Source organism: Falco rusticolus, chromosome Z (genome assembly GCF_015220075.1).
Source record: "Falco rusticolus isolate bFalRus1 chromosome Z, bFalRus1.pri, whole genome shotgun sequence".
In the NCBI taxonomy this organism is placed as follows: Eukaryota; Metazoa; Chordata; class Aves; order Falconiformes; family Falconidae; genus Falco; species Falco rusticolus.
In genome coordinates, this window is record NC_051210.1 from 50,736,218 (window position 1) to 50,750,627 (window position 14,410).

Here is a 14,410-nt window from a genome sequence, read left to right on the forward strand (position 1 = left end):
TGCTTAATGGATGGACTGAATTTTTACAGAACTGAGAGAGCTGTGAAGTTTATACACCAGAGATGCTGACTGTACACGGAAACTGGGAGTAAATTTGCATTATTGATACAGCTGAGTTTCTTATCAATATGTGGTGTACTGTATTGTCCAATCAGTATTTCTGAGTTGTCATGTGCCAAAATACCTTTAATTTAAACATAGATGTAATATTTAGCTGAAGCAGAACTTGAGCACAACTTTTGAAAGCTATTTCCACATATGAAAAAAACTAAATGACTGTAGTTCAATTCACTGAAGGTTATTTATACCTCAGAACTTACTGTCCTAAAAGTTCCTGTCCCACTGGAAATATGATTCAGATGACTCGAACTGAAGAAATATTTTTCTTTTTCCTGTGTAAAATGTGAAACAAAAAACAACTGAAAAACACCTCATTAAAACAGGTCTTTTTTTTTCCTTCTTTGACAAAGTAAATTGTAAAGATGCATGGCTGTTTCCGTGTGTAGGTGGTCTATGTTATGGGCTAACCTCCCAGTGAGCTCTGAGATAAACTGCAAGTTATATGATGGCTTCTGAGGATTTTTAATGTGCTGAAAATCAACATATTGTGCAATGAGAGATTTCAGGTTTTCAGTCTATGAAAGATTAAGTTTCCAAGTGTGAGACTTCTTTCCTTGTCTTTGGCCAGTTCTGCTTGTACCCAGGATGGATAAATATTTTAACTGGGATGACCCTTCCCTACTAGGCTGTGTTCCTTTAACCTTTCAGGAAGATGTGAGTAGGTTTTCATGATCAGTTGCAGGGAGTTGTTCTCATCAGTGTGTGTATGTGTCATCTTGAAGTATGCTCCTTGGGCAGCTGCCACAGGTACTTTTTCTGTTAGTAGTCCTAGTACATTTTACAATATTCTTTTTCACAGGCTGAGTATCTTTACATATATGAAGGCAGGCAAGGGAGGCTTCTTCTGGTGAGGAAAAATAGATACCATGGGCTAGACCATCAGCTGGTATAAATCACGCCTGCTCTGCTGAAGACACTAGAGATGTACCAGCTTATTTCACAGAAGAAGCAGCCATATGTTTTTTGTGACTTTCTTTTTTAGAAGCATCTTTATAGAGTTGCAAATATCTTTGATATCCCTGGTCCTGGGAGGAGAGCAAGCCAACACTTGAGTACATTACAGCATTTTAAATACAGTAATTTAATGACGCCCATTAATCAGTCAGCTAACTAGCATGGAAAGTCTTCACAAATGAGAAAATATAACTTTCAGTTGTTACTGTTAGACTGAAATGCTTTTTCTTTTTAATATATAATTGGTCTCATTTTTTTTCAGTGCCAAGTAAAAGCAGAGGCATTTCCCACTCTCTAAATCTTCCAAACTGTCACTACCCATAGTCTGAGACTGTTGTGAGAGAGGAGCTAAACTACTTCAGGGTTTAATGTGGTCTCTGTGAGGGCTGGGTCTGTCATTGCCCAGTGATGTAATTTCATTAGTTTGTACAAAATGGTTGGGCTGGGACAGTTTGCAGACACTTACATTGCTACTACTTATATAGGGAACCAATTTTTAATCGCAGATAGCAGAGACGGGATGACAATGTGCTCGCCTGAACTGGTGCCACATGACTGCATCAGCCTGTTTAGGGGTGAGCCAGGGACAGAAACTCATCAGACTGACATACCTGTAATTGAATGACACACAGAAATATCGCCAAGTTAATAAAAGGGAAAGAAAATGTCCCTGAAGATGTGCTTATGAAGTTTGTTTTCCTAAGATGTATGTAATAGACAAGGCAGAACCACCAGATCATCCCAGCTCACCTTCTGTACATCATGGGCCATTAAAATTTTGTTTAGTTATCCCTATATTCAGCCCCAAAGCTGCAAGCTGGATTAAGCATTTCTGCAGTCAGAAAGCAGTAAGGGTGCCCAGAGAAAGAACAGGAATGACTGTGGTACTGCCAGCACCTGAAGCTTGAGACATTGCAGTGTACTGCATATGTAAGGTTTGTCCAGACAATCTCAGATGAACCAAACCCTACATTGCAAAGTAAGGTTTAAAAATCCCAGCAAAAGTGGGCCTTTTAGTCCTTGTGAACCTAACATCAAAGGAAATTCCCTCCAGGTTTTAGAGCTGATAGTTGTGAGGAAACTATGGATATGGTTGAAGATGTTCTAGGTGATTGTCTGGGGAAAGGACCGTATTGTGGCAGACCTATAGTATGTCTGCTAGGAAAAACTGGAGTTTTACCATGCATCAACAATGAAGCGTGCCTGGACCATCACTATGTCTTTGACGGCAATTAGTACCATCTTCGTAGTATGGGAGGAAAAGTTCTGGAATAGCCTATTTGCACCCAAGTGATGCTCCATGTCTTCCCCAAGACAACTGCTACTACAGTTCAACTATGAAGAATGCCTGTTTTATGGATATATGTGTATACCATATGAAAGACAGAAGCATGATTAGGATCTGAAAGCCCTGTGAGGGAAGAGTTAAATGCTCTGATCTGCAGTCAGGAACAGCAGCTTTATGCAACTCTGTGTTGTCTTGGTCCTTGCTAACAGACTCTTCTCAGTGACATATTATGCTCTAGCTTGCTTTCTTTCCCTGTCCCTGCTCCTCACTGGTTTTGCAGCCAGATCTTACTGTTTCCACTGACCTACAAGTCATTTGGGGCTGGACGGACTGGTATTGTATGGGACAGCATAGTTATATATATGAAGATATAAAAATAGAAAGAAGGAAAAGAGACAAAAAAAAGGACCTCCAGACTGCATCACTTTTGATCATACATCTAGGTGACAGGAGTTGAAAATGGTTGTGTCCAAAGCACATCTAAACAAACGCTCTATGTGGGCAATAGTGTAATGAAGCAATGGCTACTCTGTACTGAGAAAGAGTTTCTACCAAGATTTATGCTGCTAAAAGAAAACAGAAAATAGATGGGTATGGCACAGCTGGGTTGCAATTTGACCTTTTTAAAAAGGAGCTCATGTGAGGTTATCAGCTGGTGAACTAAATCCTTAGTGACCCTTGCTTGAGCATTGCTTTTCTTTTCAGACAACAGGCACTGAGTGACCACACCACAGTGCTTTCATGCATATGGGATCAGGTTGCCTTGCTTTCTGCTCTACTCATCATGCGTTATACTGCACTTACACTGATGCTTGTAGCATCCTACACATCTGCTCCACAGAATCAAGTCCACAGCACTAGATGCTGGAACACCAGATATTGTTGTGTTGAGTATCACCTGCCTCAGTATTTTACGAGCTGAATGTGAGCTTCTTCTTGTAAAATGTTTCCCCACATGAGAAAAAATTCTAAAAAACTAATATAAATTTGTATTATTCTGTGCAAAACTTATGTTGTAACTGATATGCTAGGGCCAATATGCCTCTTGTCATCTGACTTCACAGTGTAATATGGCCACTAGGTAGTACTTTGAATTTTAGTTCTCAAAAGCACATAAAATGTTAATTAATTAAGACAGATATTTCTCATAATACAAATAACTAAAGATATTAAAATATCCCTAATGAGGATAAAACAGTTGCACAATGTTCAAAGCTATAACAGCACTCTTTAAGACTAATGAGTAAATGCCAACTGATTACAAAGGACACAATTATAGAGTTAACAGCTATGAAATTAATAATGATTGTTAATCTTTAGGTAAGGTTTAATAATCACTTGATAATTATTTAATTTACAATAACTTTACATATTAAATCTAAATGAAGGGTTATGTTCCCAATTTGATATTTGTGGCTTTAACTATGCTACTGGGAGTTGGGCAGCTAAAGCCTTGTTCTTAGCATTGAGACCATATAATCTGAATAGGAACCTTAATTAAGTGTTACCAAATGTATTTTACTTGGCAGTGGAAGGAGAAAGATGAAGTCTTGGATCTGAACAGAAGCCTCAGATCTACTGGCAAGTGAATGTGTGTGTTCAGGAGGAGGAAGGGCTGTGATCCATGCTTGATTTGCTTTGCTGGAACAAGGTACAGCAGCTAAGATTAGATACCTGCGGCTTGGGCCAAACTTTAAAAAGTTGGGGGCTGGGGTAGGGCTAGAGAGAGAGAAATGTCAGCAATTGACTTTGTTGTCATTCTGTTGGCTGTGTCCTGCCACTTAACCATCCATTGTGGCTGTGAGTGGTTTCTGGTTGCAGGTTGGGTTTCCTTTTCCCATCCATTGACAGGGTAAATGCTCAGCAGTAATATTCACTGGGTCAACATTACTCCTTTTCAGTTAAACGGTGGATAGAGTTTAAGAAAAGAATATAAACCCTAGCATCTTAATCTAAATAACTTTGTGTCTGGCAATCCCATTTCCCTGCTTTGCTTACCAGTTCTTCAGTTTTGGTAGAACCAGTAAAACCAAGGGGTCATGATTCAATACAGTGTTTATGCAAACACTGATGTCCCCCTCTTGGCTATGCCAGAATATTTGAGTACTCCTGTCTTTAAACCAGCACTTCAAGTCCTACTGTAGTCAAACAGCAGAACATAGAAATAGGAAATGGAATCTGTACTGCTTCTTGCATTACCAGTTTTCCAGCTCAGCTTGATCTGATAGTCTCTATTAAAGGTAGAAGACGTATTGCAAAGGATGAATGCAAAGCCTGATGTTCTGATCTCATAAAGTCTGTAGTGATGGAAATTATATTTATAAATTAATTTGGTTGCAGAACAACACAGCTGAAAAGGATTCCCAACAACTGTAACTCCTCCCAACATTTTTCAGACACTTTCTCATTTTGTATTCATTGCAAAAATCTGAGTATAGATTCTACTCTGTTATTGTATTACTCTATTGTTGTAGTACATTGAAAGTGTATGAACCAAAAGTAAACAAGTATGTCACTGAATGTGAGTAACAGCAAAGCAGTTTACCAGTACGTAGTTCTTTATCAGGTAAGGGATATCTTTATGTGTTTTCTTAAGTCTTTTTGGTCTTTTAGCAACAACAAAAAGTGAAATAATTTAAATTACACAGTGATTAATTTCTGAAGTATTTTCTGTCACAATGGATGTTGTGAGGACACAATAAAATACAGCAAAAACTTGTCATTGTTATGCAAGGTAAAAAAGTCATTATGTTATGAAATTACAGAACAAAATAAAGAATCTGTGTGTTGGTATATTTTTACCAACACGGAGCAAAAACCTTTTAGTAGAATAAGAAAAAAGTCCAGGAAGACTCTTTATTCATCTCTCTTTCACTGCCAAAATTCCACTCAAAACTTTTTCCAACTATTTGTTCTGGCTTCCTGTTAAATGTTAAAAAACAAACCCCAGTAAAACTACTCTTCTATATAATGCAAGATCTGCCAGAAGCAAAAATGTGAAATGTAGATGAAATTAGCAAGTAGTCTTAGTAATTAAGAAAGAGTAATAAAAATACCCTACGGCAAATTGTTAAATTATTCCAGGTTAATAAAAATGGCACACCCTTTTAATTTTATTTCAAAAACTTTGGAATGAATGCTGCTAGAATTCTTACAGAAATAAACTTGAAATCCCAGTAAAATTATGGCAGTATTTGAGAAATGCAGATGAAAACAGTTTCTAAATATCTTTTGAAAGATAATAGCAGATAATATTTTTGTAAATTACCAAGTGTCTAAGAAACCACTTTGTGCTATTAAGATTTTTTTCATTGACCTTTGCAGAAGTAGTTATTTGTAATGTTCCTTCACAATGTTTGGCCTGAAAATCATGAAATCTTTTACAGAGTGTCTGAATCAAGCTTCACAGTACTGTAATGCAGTACAGATAGCATTAATCTATTTTATACATGGAGAAAGCCATTTAGCTGGAATTATGGTTTGCCCAAGGTCACACAGTGATCCTGTGTTAAAACTACGGCCAGTTTTTTGTTTGTAATATTATCAATTCTAGGCTGTGACCACTAGACCAGTTAATTAACATTCAATTCACATATTGTTCTTGATTGCTAATGAATAAGCAAATATAAATAGGGCTTGTCAATTTTCCATGTGGAGTTTGTAATGAGAAATATAAGGAAAAGAAAATGAGCATTAAGTCAAGAAACAATATTTAAGAGTATTGAAAGCAACAGAGAAAAAATATGCAAAATTAATTTTATTAATGTTCTTTCAATGCACAAATCTACTGCTTACTGTGCCAGTCATCACCTCCAGTTAGTGAGTCTGACAGTGTCACAGGAGCTATATTTTTCATAGGGAAGAACCTCTGAACTTCAGCAAAGAAGAAGATTCAAGAGGCTTGTCTGCCATCATTGTATTTTCTTTTCATTTTTTTAACCTACAGTCGTAGTTACCGAGAAGATTACAGAGAGAATTCTGGTCTTGGTTGTATTTATTTGTGGAGTCTCCTTCTCTGAACATAATCAAAACCCACCTGGATGCGATCCTATGCAACCTGCTCCAGGACAACCTGCTTTAGCAGGGGGTTGAACTAGATGATCTCCAGAGGTCCCCTCCAACCCCAACCATTCTGTGATTTGTGATTTGAATTATTCTGCCTATCTTGTAATATCCCAGACCAATTCCAACCCCAACCATTCTGTGATTTGTGATTTGAATTATTCTGCCTATCTTGTAATATCCCAGACCAATAAGCAGGATATGGTAAGATCTGAAGAAAGAAAAGTTGTTTACAAATGCATCAGCACTATCTTCCTTAACATGTGTTTATTGAAGGAGGACTCAATTGCAGATTAGCTATATTAATATACCTGCTATATCTGGAGACTGATTCAGTAACAGTAGCTCAGAAAAACAAAAATACAGACTTTGAGGATATATTTTTGAATACTAGGAATTAAAAAAACTATCATTTGTCTCTTTTGTCTGCCAAGGTACCATGCAATACATCTATTCACTGAGGCATTACATACAACAGAAATTTAAGAGGAATGATTGTGCCCTAATGGTTGGTTAAGAATTGTGCTTTTTTAGTCCTACAGATTTTCAGTAGTTTCTTGCATTTAACTAGTGGATTGTTTGTTATTTGCAAATTATTGAAAGTTTGTTGGTATCTGCCTTAATGACTTTTTGGTTTTAAGTGATAATTATGCCTGGAGACTATGGGGTAGGTACTTGCATCATAAATGGCAAAGAATGCAAGCTGTCAGCTTTCAAAGCAGATCTGAACTTCCTCAGAGCCTGGGGTCCTTAGATTTTGCTTATTATGAGGAATAGCTCAGTCTGAGTCTAGCAGGACGTTTGAAATGTCTCAGTGTTTGGGATGATTCTGATAGGCAGCTTTATATTCCTGGATGCCAAATAGTAAAAATGTAGATTCATATACATCTTTCGCTCATGTTTCTGTCATAGTCTTTTAGTCAAAAGCCAAACTGAACTGCTCCTCATGGCTTTTATGAACACTTTTTATTCCAGTTTGACATCTTGTTCTGAATATGGTTAAAACATCAGCTTTTAAAGACTTTGACATTAACACTTTCAGTTAACACTTCAAGTTTCCTGTTATTTGGAACAATGGAATCGTAGAATGGTTTAGGTTGGAAGGAGCCTTTAAAGATCATCTAGTCCAGTCCCCTCTGCCATGGGAAGGGACATCTTCCACTAGATCAGATTGCTCAGACCCCCATCCAACCTGACCTTGAACACCCACAACTTCTTTGGGCAACCCGTTCCAGTGTCTCACCACTTTCATCATAAATAATTCCTTCCTAATATCTAATATAAATCTACCCTCTTTCAGTTTAAAACCCTTGTCCCTTTTCCTGTCATTACAGACCCTGGTAAAAAAACCTCTCTCAGCTTTTTCTTACAAGTCCCCTTTATATATTGAAAGGCTGCAACAAGGTTCATTGGAGCCTTCTCTTCTCCAAGCTGAACCACCTCAACTCTCTCAGCCCTTCCTGACAGAAAAGGTGCTCCAGCCCTCTGATCACTTTTATGGCCCTCCTCTGGGCTCATTCTAACAGGTCTGTGTCTTTCTTGTACTGGAGACCCCAGAGCTGGATTCAGTACTCCAGGTGTAGTTTCACAAGAGCAGAATGAAGGAGGAGAATGACCCCCCTCACCCTGCTGGCCATGCTGCTTTTTATGCAGCCCAAGGTATGACTGATTTTCTGGGTGTCAAGCACACATAGCCAGATCATATCTAATTTTCAATCTGCCAATATCCCCAAGTCCTTCTCCACAGGGCTGCTTCCAATCCATTCATCTCCCAATATCTGGGTGATACTGGTGATTGCCTTAGGGGTGCAGGGTCTTGCACTTTTTTCAAGTGAATCTTCAAGATGTTCACGCGTGATGTACTTTCACAGTGATATTTCCAAATAATAACCAAGGTCAGGGCTGAGAGTGCACTAGAAAGTGTAATGGTGACTTTGTGCAGGAATGGACTATTGGAATTGCTCTGCTTAAACAGATATGTTTTTCAGACAACTTCTCTTTGCCAAAACTGGAAAACTGAAACACAAACCATGAAAAAAAAATGATATCTGTCCCCAGTATGTTCCCCAGTCAGTGCATCAATATTTGAAGACTGGTCTAAATGTCACAGAAATTGATAGAAGCTAGTTTTGTCCTGCCAGCATAAAGTCATGAACCAATACTCCAGCTCACTGCAGGGAACACCGTTCGCTATCATTCTCAACAATGTACTTTCTCTGGCTGGTCTTGTACCTGTTGGGTATAACAAGTTTTTGCTGGGGATCTGTGTGTTCTGTTACAGTCTGAAAAACCTGCAAAGGCTGGCCAATGAATGCAACCAGCAGGGATTTTTCTGGACATTTTTCTTCTCTTTTGTTTGTGTGGTTATGTGGTGGTTTTTGTTGTTGTTGTTGTCATCGTTTTTCACTATCATTTGTCATTAAGGGACGTCCATTCTCATACCGGATTCCTTGGAAAAGATTCCCTCCTCCTCCCTTCCCAACAACAGCTTCTTTTCATTTGCTGAGCAGGTAGCTTGCCTGCAGTTTGCAGATTTGCTTCTGAGCAAGAGGCTAAAGGAGCCCCTGGAAAACATCTGAATATGTACATGAGATGCCTTGTACCTGGGACAGAGGGAAGAGAAGGAAGTGATCCTTCCTCCAAAGCCAGGCTGGGCTTCATCATGAAATGCTGCTTGCCTGTGGAGTATTGTCTTGTGCTGCAAGCAGGGCGGAGCACACCTGTGTCAGCCCAGGGCCATGTCCTTACACCAGGGGTCTCACTCTGCACAGCAGCGTAAGCCCAGCAACACTGGTTTCTGAAATATCACTTGAAAATAAGGTAATCATCTGGGTAAACCTCTAGCTTTTGTCCTGTGGTCCTGCTTGTCTTCCCTCTGCGAGCAATCCCCAGAAGGGAAGCGGTGTTCTTGTTCTCCTGATCTTGTGATAACAATGGGAGCTCATGTGCTGAAGATGTCTTTCTTGTCCTGGCAAGCTTCTGGGGTGGTATTAATAATAATAATAATAATAAGAAGAAGAAGAAGAAGAAAAATAAGGGTGATATTAAGGTTGTTAAATTAATTTGATTTGAAAAAGGACAGGTTTTCAGCTTTCACATGACCAAGAAAACAGGAAGTAAGCATGTGCAGAACAGTTTGAGGGCATGCCTGAACCTTCCTAGGCAGCATTGTCATCCCACTCATCTAGTGGGAAGCAAAACAAATTAAAGAATGTTATTTGTTTCCAAATTCCAGATTAGTGGCTTTTCTTTCAGACATGTTTGAATCTCCAGTTGTGTCTGGAACAATTTTAATTTTTTCCATTTTAATATATAATTTTTCATAACCGTGTAAGTAAAATTTTTGAATGTTCAGTGTATACTTCAAATTTTCACTCTACTAAGGTATTATAAAAAGTCAGAAATCCCTGGCTCCAGGAATAGAAGTTCAAAGTTCATCTCATAATCATAAGCAGACATCTCCCTCCCTCTCCTCCTTCATTCTTTCCCACTCCTTCTCTATATTTTCCTTTTTTCCTTTTTTTTTTTCCCCCTAAGAAGTCAGAATTAAATACTCACTTTTTCTCTCTTCCTCTGGATGAGCTGTAATTTCATAATATGATAGTTTTATCAAGAACTAACAACTTTGGTTTGGCATAAAACTATATAATTTTAGAAAATACAAAGTAATAGTTTAAAAGCTTGGGTTATGAAAGGAAGGAATACTGCAGCTTAGTAAAAGCATATGTTACTTATAGGGACCTCACAACCACATTCAAATTCAGCTCTTGCCAAATCACGTTGCATTGCTAGAACTCCTTTAAATTTCCCCAGTGAGGCTCATATGGCAGGGTCTATGTTCCTGCTATATGGTGTTAAGGAGGTTCAGGGGCCTCTCTTTACCTTTTTTCTTTATTTCTTTTATAAAATGATTATGCCATTTAGAAGTTCACATAACAAAAGCTCGTTACATCTTTTGGGTTTTTGAGAGCATGATTCCCAACAACAGAGTTTCTAAAAGACTTAGTAACATGACAAAAGCTTCATCACATATACAGACAATGTTATGTTGAGACAGCTCTGTGCTGGGAGCTGATGACTTTGTTTTATGGTGAGGCATATGCAGTGTGTGGAAAGTGTATTTGACTGCCACAGATTTTGAAATTTGAGTACAGCAGCCATGAGAGAGCTAGAGCTGTGCAAAACTATCTAGGTTTAGTTCAGAAAGCATTTAAAATTTTTGCAAAAGATGTACTTACAAACTTTTACAGAGAGATGTTTTCTACCCTTTTCACAGATACAGGCTCTTTTAAAATTTAAGGGGAAAAAGAAGAATGAATGCTGTTGTTACTTTAGAGAAAACCTGTAAAAAGAATAGAATTGCTTGTTTTCTTCAAGGATCTACAAAATATTCTGAAGAATTTTGTTTTCTAGGCGGGTTTTGTAGACAGGATTTTTTTCCTCACATTAACAGTAGGGGAGATTTAAGAGAAAAATCTAATGGGAAGCTCAGAAGCCAAATTCTTTGGTAGTATAATGTCAAAGTGGTGTGCCAGCAGACTTAGACCAGGAATACATTTGGCTCCATTTGTGCTGTATGTAGGCTACCATGTCAGAAATAAAATTAAAAATGCAATTTAAAACTGATGAAACTGAGTCAATTTCAGACTGAAAACCTTTAAAACTTTGAATGCACCAGTAACTCTTCATAACTAATCTTTTGTTCAGGGACTGCTAACTCAAATCAAAGAAAGTCAAATGCAGCAAAACTGCCAGGCTGTGAACCTTCAGAAGACCTCTCCTGTAGTCTTTTATAAGGTTTGGAAAGATAGTGAGAAAAAAATCTACCTTAATCCAGAATTTGTCTATTTATTTCCTGCCCCATCATCGGCTGGCAGAATATAAATATTAAATACGGCAAAACTAAGTGTCTTCTGCAAACACATAGTGCAAATGTGCCTTTTATGGAAAAGTAAGAGAACAGAAGGGGAGGAAAGGCCAAAATAATTTTTGCAGATTGGACTTGTCCTGTCCCAAAGAAGGAGTGTGAGTTGGGTGAGCTAGAAAAGGCAAAAGACTTTCAGGTATATGGGTGACAACTTGCATGACTTATGGCTTTGCGGAGACAAAAGCTACCTTGCAGTGAAAAATTTCCACCAACCCTATCCTTTGTCCTGCTTTTTATTTGGAGGCACAGATGAGCATGTGAATTCATGAGTATGTTATGTATCAATTTAAAACCTCTTTTGCAGAGAGATGTACCAGCAGTGCTGATATTTTGCATCCTGTCATCTTGGTAAAACCCAGTCTCTGATTTTCTTGGGAAACAATCAGAAAGGGGGCATGTTCATAACAGAAGATGATTCACTGGATCATGTGGATTGATGACACATAACAGAAATTTCTTTGCAAAACTCACTTGGCTCTAGCTGTTACCAAGTGTGAACGTTATTGTGGAACTTTAGCAACAGGGCAGGAGTGGGGAAAGCCCTCATTGTACCATAGTAAGTTCAATGTCAGCACACACAATATGTTTGCCTCTTTTTTTTTTTTTTTTTGGCAGTTTTGTATTTTTGATATTTTTAAAGGTGCACTTTTGGTAGTGAGATGAAACAAAACTTAAGAATTAAAACTGCATCTTATTTAAGAGCAGGTTAGTCAGAGTGTACGTTTTCATAAATTAAAGTGGCATTTTATAGAGCTTGTGTTAAAAATCTGTCCAATTCAATTTAGAAAATCAGTATATGAAATAGTGGCACTTAATGTTAGTTATTCTTCTGGAGTTTTTCCTCCTTTTTGCATCATTTGCCATCTTGCATAAAGTTTTAAAGTCCTATCATTTCTGAAGTGAGATGAAGTTTAAGGTTGCCTGTTATATGCAGCTTCCTTATTCATAAGCAAAGGTTTGATGATCACTTTTGCTCATAGGGAAGCAGAAATACATATAAGGTCAAGAGTTAGAAAGTTGTCTAATTATTTTAGTCATTTATTGAATATCTGTAGTCTTAATTTGGGGCATCTCAGATTTTCACTAAAAGTGAGTCAGTAGAAGAACAAAGTGCCTACCCTATATCAGTTCTGATTTACTAAGGCTTGCATTCAGTGGAATGCAAAATATCAGGAATGCTGAAAATAAGTATATACTATATATATATATATATGCACTATATGCTATGCAAGAATTAATTGGTGCATTTCTAATGAAAGAATTTCATAACAAGTCTAAGATCAAGTGTGCTCAATCAAAAAAAAAAAAAGTTAAGAAATTACATAAATAAATAGCAAAAAATCCTAAATCCTCTATTTTCCACCAGTGTTCCTGCTCTGGAAACTCAGCCAGGACACTAAAAGCCATCTTTTGTCTTCCCTAGTGTACTTCTATAGCTCAGATACTGAACAGTCTGTGGCTGGACCTAAGTATAAACATTTTATCAGTGTTGTCTTAGTTTAAATATGATTCACTCTTTCATAGCTAGATTGGCCTTGCAGAGCTTACAGAAGTACAAAAAAAGGAAAAGTAGTACCAGTTTATAGTAAGAAAGATCAGTATAAGGTCAGAATGCTTCCTATGCAAAGATCTGGTGAATTACAAAATGTCATTTTAAACAGCTATTATTCTAACCATAACCAGACTTTCAACAATACTAAATGTGATAAAGAAATGCTTCAATGACACATATGTCCCCCTAAGAATGTAATTAATGTCAGAGGAGGGTGCAATATGAGAGCTGAGTAGTGCATTGTTGCTTGTTCAGTGCTGGTGATGTGGGTAACTGAGTCCAAAGACACTTACTTTTGCATCCACAGAAAATATGCAGACTCTGTGCTGGTGCTTTTTTCCTTAGACCAACAACAACCAAACAGACAAGAAAAACTTAAGCTCCAAATCACTGTGGGTTAACATGACCATGTAAACACAGTAACCATTAAAAAATCTAAATCTGCTTTAGTATAATATATATCCTTTTATATATATATATATATATAAAATATATATATATAAATCCTTATAGTTGCTTAATAGAGTCAAATATATTGGAAAAAGATTTGTTTTAGACATTTTCATCTGACTTCCAAGTGGTAACAGAAATATTTCAAAGATAATTTTTTGTCAGAGGAGGTGCATTTTTCAGGTGTTCACAACTACAGGGTTGCGTGCAGAAAGTACACAACAACTTCCCTGCCCATAAACACGTACAATTCTCATAAACATTAAGGTAAACAGGCTGTTTAATATTGTGATACCCTTATCATCTTACAAATCATACAAGATTTTCTTGTAATGTGTGCCTGTTCTAAAAATATAAATGATAGAATCTGAGAAATAAGAAAGGATTTCAAATCAGATTCAAACTCCACTTCCAATATCTTGTACAACTCTTGTCTGTGGCACAGCAGAAATGGACTTTGTTGGTCTTACAATCCTTTGAGAGACAAAGCAGAATGCAGTTTTGAATAAGGGCTGGATAACAGTGCTATGGGAGCATCAGCACTGTCTGGAGAAGGTTACCTCCTAAAGACTGTGTGAATTGGTTCCACATATAAAATAACAATCTAAATGTATAATGACTGTCACGATGAGCGACTGTCTTCTCTGTGTAGCAAAGCTGACAGAGTGGTGGCACTCAGAGCAAATGTTCCAATGATAATGCTTTGTGCTTTGAATTTCTCAGGGTTTTTATTTCAATGAAAAATTAAACTGTTCTCCAGCAAACTCGAGAAGTTACTGACCACACTGGACTTGGCCCAGAAAAAGTGCATAAGCACCTGCTTAACGTTGAAAATAGCTCCAAACCATTATTGCACTATTACATCCTGTTTAAAGGGATCGCTTGCAGATCATCTGCAATCTTTCTAACAGGAGACAGTCTGAATAAGAGGAGGTCTGGAACCAAGCCAAGGCAGCTCTGGATGTTACCACAGATAAGCAGGATACTTCAGCCATCCAACTGGCAATCAGTTGTAGATTAGACCAGCTACTCTACCACAAGCAGCAGTCATTTGCTG